At 42.5% G+C, this 14,388-nt stretch overlaps 1 protein-coding gene across 3 annotated transcripts in view; it reads right to left on the bottom strand.

Annotated features, from left to right (window-relative positions):
* Nucleotides 1-14,388, bottom strand: part of Tnr (tenascin R) — a 420,945-nt gene that overhangs the window by 193,045 nt on the left and 213,512 nt on the right. For 2 of the 3 annotated variants that reach the window (XM_087580075.1, XM_087580077.1), the window contains exon 2: nucleotides 5,690-5,786. The gene's annotated coding sequence lies outside the window, so the exon portion shown is untranslated. Of the gene's footprint in view, nucleotides 1-5,487; nucleotides 5,787-14,388 lie in introns of all 3 variants that reach the window. The other variant, XM_087580076.1, reaches the window with a different exon arrangement.

The raw sequence follows: 14,388 nt of genomic DNA, 5'->3' as shown, positions 1-14,388 counted from the left end.
GAGATGGAGAGATGAGAGAGAGAACATGGCAGGCAACAGAGTTCACACATAAAGGAACTCAACTGTAAAACTGTAAGTACCAGTTAACTATTTACAACCTATTTTTGAAACCACAGCATAGATATTTTCATCTGGGGCAAAGCATGGATAATTTAAACTTGCTTTGATGACCTACATGCCAAAGGATAATTTTACATGAGCTTTTTCAACATAAACACCACTCCTGCTTTTGATCAATTCTCATCTGTATGTTGCAAGGCAATTTCAGTAAGTACTTAGCTTAATCAATTTGTATCTGCCAATTGACCTTCGGGACTCTGTTTGTGGCTCCCAGCATTCAGTGTGCACTGTGATTCTGTCTGTTTGGGCGATGTCATTCTTAGGGTTTTGTACATGGCTTTATGTTTAACCAATGCAATCACATGTTCCCTCCCTCCAGCCACTTCCCTTTCCCAGAGAGATGCAACTGTGTGGCTTATAGAACATATTTTTAAAAATTATTTCCCCGAAACCTGGAGAGCTGCAAAGTTAGACATTCTGGGATAATAAAAGTAGTGGGGAAAATAAAAATTTTTTATCAGCTTGTTTACACAATTATGTAAATGATGAGCACTTATACATGGCTGATTCCTCAATTATTCATGGTTTGAAGCTCTTGAAAATTCAATTCAACTAAATAACCTTTCTTTCAGTGCTCTCGGTGAGCAAGGTACTGTAATTTGAAAAGGGGGAGAGAACGATACAATTTGATCAGGAACATTACAGAAATGAACAATAAGTGCAGTACACATCAAGTAAGCATGATAAGAAGAGCAGGACACATGCTCTGGGGCTTTAGGGCAGAAGAGACATCATCTATCCCAGTGTAGTTGTGGAGAACGGAGGAGGTGAGTCTGGAGTGCTCAACCATGTACAGTGCTGTGTTGGATTCAGGTCCTACCTCTTCTGTCTGAACTGTTAGATCAGCTTCCTATTCATGTCCCCTCACATTATTGCTCTGCAGTGATCTTCCTTAAAAAAAGCAATTTGATTGTGCCATACCTTAGCTCTAAATCCTCCATTTCTCCTACTCTCCACAGGGAGTTAAAGTTCCTTGTGTGTCACATAGTGTCTGTGCCCTCAGTATGCCTTGGTGGGCACAGTGCCCACTACATTTTACGTTACCTGGACCCCAGTGACCTCACTTCCTTTTCCCATGTTGTTTCTTCCACCTAGATGGTTCTGCTTTTTCTCTGGCTTTTCCCCCGTCTTGTGTCTAGACAACTCCTGTCCAACTTGCTTGGCTCCCGTCCAGAAGACAGAACTGATGGTTCTCAGCTTGTATTCAGATCCATCTCTCCGTTTATCCCAGTACTGGACATTTGGGGCAGAGGCTAGGCATCCCTGATTTCCTTATAACTGTACCCTGCAGCATGGGATCAGAATGCACACTGCTCATGGCACATGTTATTTACTACATGCATTTCTGCCAAGTCACATTGGCTCCACTGTGTGGGTGAGTAAGCCACCTCTTTTGTGTATGGGATTAAAGACTAAGTAATGTGATATGTAAATGTAGAACCTTCTTCCCACAGAGCTTAGAATAAGAGGAGGTAACAGAGGTTCAGTGGACCAAGAGAAAGCTGTTTTTGTTTAAATGGAAACAAGTCTTCCCTAAATGGAGGGGGAAAGGCTTACAGAGAATAAAATATAAATAAGAAAAGAGACATTGGAACAGACAGTGGCTGGATCAGACTTTGGGGGAGAGGAATAAGACAGGGGAGAGTGAGCCTTGGCAAGGAGGAAGGCAGCTTTCTGGGTATACAGACATAGGATGAAGCAAGGGATGGAGGAGAGGATGGGACGAAACAAAGCCTTTGTATACAGCCTAAGGTTTGACAGGGGAAGAGGGCTGGCAGGCAAGTTCATGTACCTAACAGTACAGATTTTTCACAGCTATAGATGTTGAGAGAAAAACCACAAATACAAGACTAGCAAAGCACTGTAATGAGAAGTGACCTTTCAGGCAATGTGCTCTCCATGAAAGTGCATCACAATTGGATGGGTGATTAACTTCTCAGAGGTGCAGGACTGAACACAGGGCCTGAGACCCCTGACATTTCTTTGGTCGCCCTGCACATCAAACAGTCTTTGAGCCCATACTGACTGGAGTTTAAGATAGAATCAAACATGATCCTGGGGCTAACCTCTACTGAGCTTCTGAAATCTCCCACAGCTAAAGAAAGCCATGCCTACTCAGCTGTGATGTTTGGTTCTGGTCACAGTTTAAATGCACCAGAAACCACCCAGTGATCTGTGAGTGAAGGCTGGGGTAAACTGGTAACTTGGGCCATAACAGGCGAACAGGTTTGTCTATCATACTGTCCGACCCTCAGCTTCCTCATCTTTAACTTGCTGTCTCCCAGGGTTGGTCCTGCTCAGAGAAACACCTCAACAGGAGGCTCTTTCCCCCAGTGCAAGGGTGAACTCAAAGTTTACTTTCCTTTGAAAAGACGAAAACTGCTATAGGCTGCATTGTAGATGTCCAAGGAAGCATAGACGTAGGGACAGTTGAAATGACCATCAGATCCAACAGAGCAGAGCTTGAGTTAGGAGTTTCACTATGTTCTGGGGATGCCAAATCTGGTGTGAGAATAGACAAGAGGGAAGACACGCCCACCTGTTCTGTTTGTTTGTAATATGTTTACCTCAATACCAGTGTATCCCTTTTATGATTACTTTTGACTTTCTACTCTTTTCCCATTGTGTTTTTACTTTTCCCCCCGACCCTCAAATTAAAGAAGAGTATTAAATTGGAAAGCTATATGTATTTATTTGATCCACATATCTGTTTTTCCTGAAAAGGAACCAACTCATGACTTACAGAGGGCACTAAATATATTTAGGCAACAGACAAGCATGCGTCTTCTCATTTTCTGTTGTTCCCACCCAAACTCTGTTATTACTGACGTTAGTGTTGAACTAAGTGACTTAGAGCAGTAGTCGCTCAAGAAAGGTTGTTTCCTGAACTCAAAGTTCCTAGAAGGTATGGGGGCCACTGAGAGGGTTTCCTGTAGACTATTGAAACTAAAATATAGAACTCTCTTTGGGATTCTCATCACCAATCTCACTTTCCTTGAAAACGTAGGATCATCAAGGCCATTGACATAGAATACGAGCCCCTTAGAGATGAAAGGGCCCTGAAAGAGGCAAACAAACACACTTGTAGGCTGCAGGGTATCAGGGGAGAAGGAAAAATGTTTCAGAACCTGTCTGTAGTCCAGAGCAGCCACAAAGCTGGGAGCTCAGTGCCCCACATATCACATTTGTCTCAATTTGGCAAGAAGCTGAAAGCCTATCTGGGGCCATTTAAGTTCTAATGTTATTAAGGGCTCATCTAATCAGCTCTTAAAATAAGCTGCTCGCAAATGCATGGGGACCGAGGGTAGGAGAGAAGCAAGTTGATCCAGGCAGCTTGACCCAGCCTGGTGAGCTTACCTTGGTCTAAATTGCCAAAGAGCTATGGGGTCACCTGGCTTCCTTTCTGTTTGGTAGCTTCTGAATTTGCAGCATTTGCAAAAGCGATTTGTAAGTGTGTGGGAGAGAGAGTTAATCTACATAAGCCATGTTCTCCTGAGAGGTCCCCATACACATGTGACAAGGCTTGGCAGGGAAAGATGAGCTAGATGCTATGCCTAGGGGTGGCTTTTAGATATAACTGGTAGAAAACGATGATTCTGAGAATTGCCTCTGAATCAATTTTTACAGACTTCTGAGACGGTCTGCCCTTAGGGGACCCAGCAGAACTCCCCATTCCTGTTCTGGGCCTATGTTATCTACCTTTTGGGAGCTTCTCTATTGCATCTTGATTTGGCTTTCCTTAGGACTAGGAGTGTCTACTGGTCCTAGACTGAGATGAATCTTAACCCTGGTGTGCATATCATGCTCATGAAATCTGGCTTCATCCATTGGGTACTCTTTAAATAGCAGACTCATCTAGAGTTCATACAGTCCTTTGCTTTAGTCTCTGCATCATTTCCAAGACTGAGGTCGAGGCCTAGACACCGGAATGATGTGATGGTGACACGTCTTCAGCAGTGTCTTTTCCTGATCCTCATCTTAGGCAATGTACTTCCTTTACCACTCAGGGTCTCATTCATGAACCTGGAGCCTCTCTTGAATCCTTTTAATCCCTTGAGCAAAAGCCTCAGACAGCAGGGCTGGATGGTGATATGGGGTACTCTTACCACATTAAGGACTTCCTCATATCTAAAGCAACATTTTTAAGCCAAGTATTGAGCATCTATGTAGAATAGCTATTCCAGATCTGCTGGCATTGAACCCTTAGAAATCGGTTTATAAATAAGTGTTTTTATTTGAGGAAGTTTTTTTGGAAGTGAGTTTTAGTCTTTCCCTGGTGCAAGTGGTTTGACCACTGTTTTTCCATATAGAGAGCTGTTTTCTCTGAGTAGAATGTAGGTAGGTAAGTCCAGCTGAATACAGGATCCTTTTGTGACAGGTAGCCCCTCCTACTGCCTAGCTGGTCCAACCTTTTCTGACTCTGTCTGGTTTTAGACACATCTATCTCACTCAGCTGGTAGCCTTGAACCATCAAACTCACCAACCCATCCTGAAACATGAATGGCTGGCATCCCATTTAATATGATGAAGTCTCTTGAGACTTGGAATGTTCAAAGAGTTAAGAAAGAGAATGGCCAAGAAACACTTTGTGGTTAAGTGTCCTCCACTGAGGCAGGATACTGCTGAGGACATTCTGGGTGGATTTCAGTGTTGAGCTTCAGAGGAGACTCGGATTGTGTCTGCAGAGTGCTGGGAGGCATACTGAGTAATGCGGCAAGTACACTATGAGGCACAGTAAGAAAATGAGTTTTTCCTGAACAAACTTTAGAACTGTGTAAACAAATATGAGAGAAGGCTGGTGGGTATAATATCACTATTGCTTTTCACGATAAAAAAAAAGACAAAGCAAAAAACAAAAACAAAGCAGACACACCTGCTTGAAAACTCCATTCAGTGAATGAGGTTTGAGTACCACTGCAACTTATTGAGGGAGCAAAATATTCACTGTGCCTGTCAACTCAGAATCCTCAGAGCCTTTCCTGCGGACCATTTTTTAGAGGTTATTATTTCAAACCCAAATCTTTTCAGACATATATATGTGGTAGGAAAAAGGAATTAGGAAAGCTTTTAAATTAAAAGAAATAAAACGACAGGTTTGCCTCCAGTCGTATAATTAGTTATGGATAGAGATAAAGAGATGGATATTTTTTCATAATACTTTATTAGGGGTTTTGGAACTCTGGAATTTTTAGAGCCAGGCTGGTGAATAATTTAGTATTGATTCGTGCAGGCCTGGAACAGGCGCACTGGGCTGAGAATCAAGTCTAGCCTCTTAGAGAGACTGAGCTCGCTAAGACATTTTTATTAGCAACTACATCATGAAACGCATTTCAGAACAATTTTATGAGTAGCCAAAAATCTTAGTACCTGTTTTCTCGAGTGATTTCAGGGACCGTGTGAAGCCCAGAGGAGTTGACGCTGTTGGCCAACTCATTTCATGGAGAGTATCCCCAAGGTTGTTGTTTCAGTGACAAAAGGTCTCGGGTCCCGGGGAATATGCAATTCCTACTGAAAGCCTTAAACTGGCCATTGGCATGATGGATAGGAAAAGGTCCACAGCACACAGTACCTCGTGATGTCGTCCTCTCTGATGATTTCTCTTGACCACGTGCTCTGTGAGTCTAACTCCAGATGAGATCCGACCTCTGAGCAATGAATGCAGGCACCTGCAACAGGAAGGACCATGTAGCTTTAAGACGAGAGCCTCAGTTTCCCTATTCTTTCCTTTTTAGTAAATTTAGAGGCAGACCATGTAGCTCTCTGCAAGAAAATTGTCGCTTATTAAGTGATTGATTTCTCTCCAGAGTTTCATTTATATATTTTATTAATTCTTTTTCTTATGTTTCACAACCTTTGGGGAAAAATGATAAATATGTGAGGTAAAACTACAGAATCATTATAAATCCAGAAATATATTTTATATTCCAAGTTCAACAGCTTTATCCCCTTTATCCCCTAAACGTCATCAGCAAGTTGAGCACTCCTTCATGATGAAAGCACCATTTATCGGAGTCTCTTTATCTGTTCAGCTTTTCACTGTAGATTCTCAAGGACCTTCTGGACTGTCCTCAAGGTCAGAATCTTTGTCCTCCTGCCTTATTTGGATCTTGTCCAAGCACAATACTAACACAAGAAAGCTCAATAAATAATGAACAGATGGGGGTTGGGGATTTAGCTCAGTGGTAGAGCGCTTGCCTAGGAAGCGCAAGGCCCTGGGTTCGGTCCCCAGCTCCGGAAAAAAAAAAATGAACAGATGGATGCAGAATAATCCTGTCTGGTTAGAACCACGGTCACACTGAGGCATGGCTATCTACGTCAAGTGGAAGCTCCTGTATAAGGGTATTGTCACCCTTTTGAATCAAAGGCACTGTGCAGATCTTGGACGGGGCTCCCCCTACACACTTTCTAAGGATCAGGCAATGTAGTTGGTGCTCGATAATTATGTCTTCAAGGATTTCCTGCTCACAAATGCTACTATGCCTTCTCCAAAAGGGACACTAAGCCTTAGGGATCTCATTTATAGATGCCTAAAGAGGATGCATTTGCAAAAATTGCTTGCAATCTACAGAAGGAAGCAGCAAGCATTCTGCTAAGGTCTAGGCTTCTTATCTAGATTGCCCCTGGATGAATACTCCTTCCCAGGAGGCCCTCCTGGAACCCCAGAGGGGTGGGAAGTGTAAAGATCATCTGGTCCTAGAAGGGTCACTTGCACTGTCTCTGGCAAGTACACTGGCTGCCTGGGGAATGGGGCTACAGGTACTGTGGGGCTGCGTCATTAGAATCGCAGTGGGTTTGCTGGTAGTGGAAGCAGAGGCTACAGATCAGATACTTGGTGGGTATTATCCTCTTCCGGTTAGAATCTAGCTGCTCACCAAAAGGAAGAGCTGCAGGTAATTAGAGAGTAAATCTGAATCCATCCAGAATTTTTACTTTACTTGAGGAGCAGATAGCTCTAATATTTTTTTTTCCAGAGCTGGGGACCGAACCCAGGGCCTTGCACTTGCTAGGCAAGCGCTCTACCACTGAGCCAAATCCCCAACCCCAGATAGCTCTAATATTAAGCAATTCCTCTCCTATTTTTGACCTCTATGGGTGTGTGGTAGTGACTTCACTCTCAGAGAGCTGGTCTAATCGTTTTTTGAACCAACCAAGTTAATGTTACTGAATGTGTTGGTGAAATCCTCTTCTGTTCAGTTTACCTAACTCTAAATACCCATAACATGCTACGTTATTACCTGTCCATCTGACAAAATACTGGAACTGTCATTGGTTCATTCAACTAACACATTTATCATGTTTCAAGTTTCTCCACTTGATATTCTTAAATTATAAATGTAACATGCATGTATAACGGAATTATTATAAAGACACACATGGGAAATCAAGTTATCTCTCCCCACTTGGTTCTTTAATAAAGTAGACTCTATTCCCCCACTCTGTTTTCAGATTGAGCTGGGACAGAACGATGCAGAAATGACCAAACGGTCCTTTGGTGCTTCCTTACTTTGGGAAGAAGCCCAGGACCTTTGAACCCCATGTGGATCAGTCTTTGCATATGAGCTGCCACCAAGGAGTGGGTGGGCACAACTTTGGGTAAAGAAGTTCCTTATGACTGAAGGGGAAGTCCTGGGCTACCTTTCCCAGTACCTGTTGGGGGCAGTGCTCAGCTAGGTGGTGTCTAGTAGTACCAGCAATGTATACCCTCCCTCCTTCTTGCTCGTTTAAATCTAATTATGCAGATACCACGGGTATACAGAATGGTTTTATTTGTAGCCATTCAAAAATCCTATTCAGTTTGCTTTGACTAAGCATACACCCCCCTCCCCATTTATTTGCGCATCCCTACACAGCTTATATCAGAATATATGTTAAGGAATTTTCAGGGCAGTCTCCTCTCTATGACTTGACTCTCCTACTTCCTCTTCCCTGAACAATGTATCTTCAATCTCCACATTGACTGCACATCCTTGGAGACTTTCATTCAGAGCATACTTACATAAGGTATGTAAGAATGTGGGTGTGGGAGACTATTTACCTTTGTGGTCACTGGTGTAGCCTGAGAGACCTGTGAAACATGAAGAACCAGGCACAGACTCTGCTGTCAAGGAGTTCTCACGGGGGAACCAGGCAGTTATAGCCCAGTAAGGCAATTTCCTTTTGGAGCCATGCACCAAACACAGGGGAAGTTCATCTAGAAGGATAGAACTAATGTGTTGGGCACAGTGCTTTTCTCCATTTAACCAGTTTTTAAAGCATGTTTTAAGCTGTGGACTGAGGAAGGGTCAAATTGCATTTGAACTAGTATATGCCAGTTTTCCTGCAGTCATAACCACATTTACTCTCTCAGAATGCAGCCCACCATAAACCCAACATACCAACCCTGTGATTTAACGCATATTATTAGCTCATGAATCGGTCTAATTAATATAATTAACCAGTTGTACAGTTCTGCATTATCACACAACGGCCTTATCCTAGGGAAATTTTTCATATAGCTGGAGAGAAGGAGAAGGTTTTACAGCATAACAGAGGCACATAGACCTGTGGTAAGTCCCAGAGGCTTAGCTGAAGTACATATCATATCTGAGTTCATGTTGTTAACTCCTCTCAGCCTTTCCAGTTTTAGAGGGCCCAGAGGCAAGGGCTACCAGAGACATATGTAAAGGTCAAAGGGAAGGGCATCTAACTGAGCAACTTTAGTGAACCAATGTGTATGGTTTGTTTGTTTGCATTTGGTTTTTTGTTTTGCTTCATTTTGTTTGCATCTGTTCACTCCTGTTGTTCACCTGGACACTCTCTGATGCCCAGCATTTCCTAAGGTCAACTTGTAACTGTTCATCTTTGAGGGGAAAAAATCTAAGAAATATGTCCGGAAAATGTTCCATATATATGCCTTCCTCATCAAATGCTGACCTTCTTGTACTGAAAATAAGTTCAGGTACCCAAGGGCTTGGCTCAGTTTTTGTAACATGGACTCCCTGTTCCTGAATGACCAGGCAGGATCTAAGCATCTGCACAGTGCAGGGAGCACTGCTCAAGAGATCACGTTGACTTCAATCATAGACTGCCTCAAAGCCTGGAGTGTGTCTCCCCTGTGGCTTAGGTGAAACACGGGCAGAAGAAAGGCAGCTGCCAGGCCAGGCACAGCAATCAAACAGTGCCCAGCTTTCAAATTTCATAGCAATGGTTCATGTTGGTATTCAGTATAAACTTTGAACTTGACTGGCATGGATTTATGTCCTGCTAACTGCTGTTGACATTCCAGTAATGGCCATTGATTCTAAGCATGCTGACCAGCTCTAGACAAAATCACCCAGTGTCTGAAAGCATAATCAATTCTTTTTTTCTCTCAAATTTCCCAGCAGGTGGTTACTGAACAATGAACCAGATTGTGAATGATCAACACATTGTGCTTAGTCATCAACATGACAAAATAAGAGCCTCAGGCAGCTATTGGGGTTCTGACTCATAGTCTCTCCGTCGCCCTAAATTTCCTACCTGGAGGGATCTTGAATGCCTATTACTTTAGACACCTACTTTGAGACACAGAAATGTGAATATTTCTTAGGATGAATTCTCTGACCAACTGGTATTGGCAAAACTGATTCAGTGTGCAGGATGTGGAAGTTTATGAATTCTTCACATTTTACCTAATTATATGCAAAAATTAGCCCAAAGCCCATGATTAAAGCAACCAGAATTTGCTGTCTAATAGTTCCTGAGGGGCTGTTGAAACTTCAGAAAATGGCTTATACGTGTGGTCTACCTCAGGCCCTCATGAAATTTTGGTGAGTTCAAAGTCACCTGAAGATCCACTAGATATAGTCTAGTTCCAGAATAGGTATCTTTATAACATTAGTAGTCATCGATTCTCAGAAACTCATCGTTTCTCCCCGTAGGTTAGTTGACTTTCTTCACAACCTGATGATGGCTTATTTACTCTAGAGTGAGAAGTCCAAGGCAGAAGTTGGGAGTCACAATGTCTTTTGTAACTGCCCTTGCCATTATTTCTGCAATATTTTAATATACATGCTAGTTCGATTCAATGTTGAAAAAGCCAGAACAAGGATATAAATACAGGACTGCAAGTGGATACCTGGAAGCCAGCCACTACAAATGCTTTTTGCTTTGTCCATAATCATGAAGGTGTAGAGTAAGACCTCTTTTCTTTTTTGAATGGCCCTGGAACAAGCGATGAAAAGCACGGAAATGGGCCTAAATCTTATCCCTGCCACACACACACTTATGAAAAAGGAAAGCCTGTGCAATGGTTAACCTGCATGGTTAATTTGATGGGTTTTAAAATCATACAAATGCACTTCTGGGGTTGTCTATGAAAGGGGTTTCCAAACGGTTTAACTGGATAGGGAAGACCCACCCTGAACATGGATGGCACCATCCCATGGGTTAAGGTTTTTGGACTGGAATAAAAGAAGAAATCAAGTCGAGCACCAGAACTCCTCTTATTCTGCTTCCTGACTGCAGATTTAATGTCACCAGTACTTCACAGCCCTGACCACACATTACGCCATAATGAAGGACTCTACTTCCAAACTGTGAGACAAAATAGACCCTTTCTTCCTTGAGTTGCTTTTGACTGGTATTTTGCTACACAAAAGAAAAAAAGGGATTAATGTAGCCTTTTCCTACTCCCTTTCGTAATCTGTGAAGAGGGCATAGCAATAGTCCCTTGCAGGACTTCAGTCAAGATTTACCGTGTATGTAAACGACTTAGCCAGTATAGAGAGGAAGAGTCTCCAACCTTGTCAGTTCTAATCCCTTCTCATGTGCTTTTCTTCTCTGCTTGTGAGATTACAGCTGGATGATACAGTTAAAGTAACCTCATCCATAGTGGGCCTTCCTCCCCTCCTCCCCTTCACCAGGTTGGCAAACCCAAAGACAGACTCAATCTGACCAAGATTTTCTGTGGCTTAATAAAGTGAGAAAGTATGAAGACACTCCGGTTCTTTCCTATCTTAATTGGCAATTAACTAAGTGGAGCCACTGTTGTCTGGATATATCTGATAGGCAAGCATGTGGAACACAAGTGCAAAACATGGTGGAAGGTTCAGATTTTCCCAGAACCTCAGGTTTAAACAAAGGCCTTGGCAGAAAATAAAGTGAGCAGGTTGCCCATTCCACATTGTTTTATTAAAAATATTTTGAAATGTAGTGTCTTGCACTTACCGGCTTGGCTGGCCACTTATCTCTAGCTATGACCTTTATCTAGGCTTAGGAGAAGGGAGATAGACTACTTCAGAGTCACAGGGTTCCTCTAGGAAAGCACACAGTTAGATTTTGACGAATCTGCTGACAGAGTTTCATTAACCCATCCTAGGAGAGGGCATTCCTTTAAGAGCTGAGCTCCACGAAGCAGAGAGGTGCTTTGCTATAGTGATGTCTGCGGTTCTTGGTGGTCCCATCTGGGTGGAGTATGAAGCCCTCAGTTGAAAGCAATGACTAGATTATGCTCCTCCTAGCAGGATGGCAGTTGTGGAAGGTTGGGGTTTTGACCTCCTCTGTGTTCTGAGTATATACAGTGGGGTCTTTACAGATGTTAACAGTGACTGGACAAGCCAAAGGAAGATTTTTGTTTTGCAAGTTGACCTGGGATTACTGAACACACGCAAAACTACTTTCCTGCCCCAGAGGGAGTCTGTGGCTTGTCATAGAAAAATCACATTGGATGGTATAAATGACTGTCCCTAGCCACACATGTCTGCCTTCGTATAAATTGCCTTGTTATCATTATTCTAAGTGGGTTGTTTGGATGAGTCTTCACTGTGCTACAGGCACTAGGAACCTGCTCTGAATATCTGGCAGGTTTGAAGTAGAGTCCATTGTTTTCTTTCCTTCATCAAGTGGGCAGTTTCCATTATTCACAATTCGCAATTTAGACTTGAGGGAATTTATCAGATCTAACGAGAGACTTGAGATCAATAGGATGGCATAGTCTGTACTAGTGGGGCTGGAATTCAGTGAGCCATCTGAGCGCCCACGGCAACAGCACTGAGCTGTCAAGGGCAGAGCCACTTCTCCTTTGGGACTTCCAGTGACTCTGACTGTGGTCGGTGGAGCTGGATCAGCATCTCCTGGGATCTGACATCCCTCTGTACACAGCTACTACAAACACTCCTCAATGGAGCAGACTCAGTGTATGGAAAAATGGGGTAGCAACGAGTCCATGAGCCTACCTAAGCCATGGTTAGCTATAGCTCCTGGGTGATGTTTTAAGTTTTTCCTTTGTTTCCCCTTTAAGCCACATTTCTTCAGCTTTCTGTTTGTGTCTTTTGCTTTAATAAAGACAAAATAAACATTGGTTAAAATGTTTAGAAATCACAGTTATATGACCTGTTTTTTTATCAAGCCAGACAACAATCGGTCTTAGCTCAGGGTCTATGAACTTAGCTGAGAAAAAAGGTACATCTTTATTTTTACCAATTTCTGGGGGGGAAATTTAGCAGTGTCTCTAATTTTGAATTAGGTGACAAGTCATAGTGTTATTAACAATAGCTATAATGTTGTCACCCATAGAAATTGAAGATTTTTTATATCTCATTACAATTGTAGATATGTTGAAATATTGTTTAAGCTTATTACTACTTCAAAATTATAGCAGTTATTAGGCTTGCCAGTAGATCTTGTTATTTACTATGTTAATAAAGAAACACATATATTACTATACCACAAATTTGGTTTTTCAGCAGTTTGAGAACTATATTTCAATAAAAATGCAATTTCCTCTGTAATCCCATATGTGTGTGTGTGTGTGTGTGTGTGTGTGTGTGTGTGTGTGTGTGTGTGTATGTGTCCTTCTGAAAGGGGACTCATAGATTCACCAGTTGCCAACTGAGTTCACAATATGAAAAAGGTTACGAGCTCCCGATCAGGAGGGGAAAGAGGGAACTGGCTTTATTGACGCTGCCATTGTTGAGGCTGTGGCTTTCTGTGCGTTGTCCTGCTGAATTCCCATGAAGAAACTATAAGAAAGCTATCCTTGTTAGCCACTGTTATAGTGAATGTGTCTCCCAAAAGTTCTGGTGCTAGAAGCCTGGTCCCCAAATTCATCCTAGTAATATTGGGCTTTAGGGAAGCAATCATACAAAGAGGAAGAAAGACACAACTACATGTGCTCTTTGTCTCCATGATACCTTCTAACACATTCTGATGAAGGCCAATCAGATGTCAGCACCATGGTGGAATGCCCTGCCTCTAGGACTATGAGATAAATAAATTACCCAGACTCTGGCATGTTATTATAGCAACAGAAAATTAGTTAAGATAGCCCCATTTTTCTAATCAAAAATTTGAGAAACAGAATTAAAGTAAGTTTCTCAAGGTTATTATTTAGCTGTGAAGGTGCAGAACTGGGTAAGAGCTAGGGCAGGAAGGAGTCCAGATGACTCCTTTGTCCTTCTCACAGATGAGTCAATATTTAATGTACTAATTCATGTGTTTCTATGTAACCAGGCTATCTTCCGCTGCCTGGAAGTCTGATGGGGTGTGCTTGAGCTTGGCAGCTACTGTAGGAATACTTCAAGGGCAGGGTTGGAGGGTGGATTTTTCTTTCTTTCTTAGCTGATCACTCCAAAGATCCAAAATAGTGGGATTTAATAATTATGCTCAGAGCTGTAAAGTGAGTAGCAAATACCATAGAACTGTGATCTCTCAAAGCACCTCTGTCCTTTAACTCACATTGAGAATCCCAGTAATCTTGTGTGTTGACTAACTAGTCTGCACATATAACATGTATTCCCTCCTATGCAGAATTCTCCATTTCCTTTTCCATTCTCCCCTCTGCTTACAGTGTCTCTGCATCCGAAGGGTACAGAATGTTCCAGGGGCTGAAACCTGACAGAGACAAATCTTTCATTACCAGAAGCTTCCAGTGCACAGTTGTTAAAGTGATCACCAAATCTGGATTACTATACTGGAAGAGCACCCCTTGGAGAGTATTTAACTGGGGCCTAATTGCATTTGCTAGCCATCAATCACCATGGCAATTTCCTGTCTGAAGACATGTGCTTCTCTATGAGCAAGTGCATAAAAGGAAGCCCAGAGGGGAATGGGAGCCCAGGATGGGTCCTGTCTTGCCATATGTAGACCCAGGGGGAGGAGTCTTTTTTTCTTTAGGCTCTAGAAATACACCTGGCTTACCCAGTGTTGTCTGTCAAGTATGTGACCTCAGGTGAGAGACAGAGTATATTGTTTCTGATCCTGGCTATCTGACCCACCTCAAAGATAGTATTTTTTTTTCCTTGAGGGACC

This window comes from Rattus norvegicus, chromosome 13 (genome assembly GCF_021556685.1).
Source record: "Rattus norvegicus strain SHRSP/BbbUtx chromosome 13, alternate assembly SHRSP_T2T, whole genome shotgun sequence".
Taxonomy (NCBI): Eukaryota; Metazoa; Chordata; class Mammalia; order Rodentia; family Muridae; genus Rattus; species Rattus norvegicus.
This window is presented reverse-complemented; position numbering and strand designations above follow the sequence as displayed.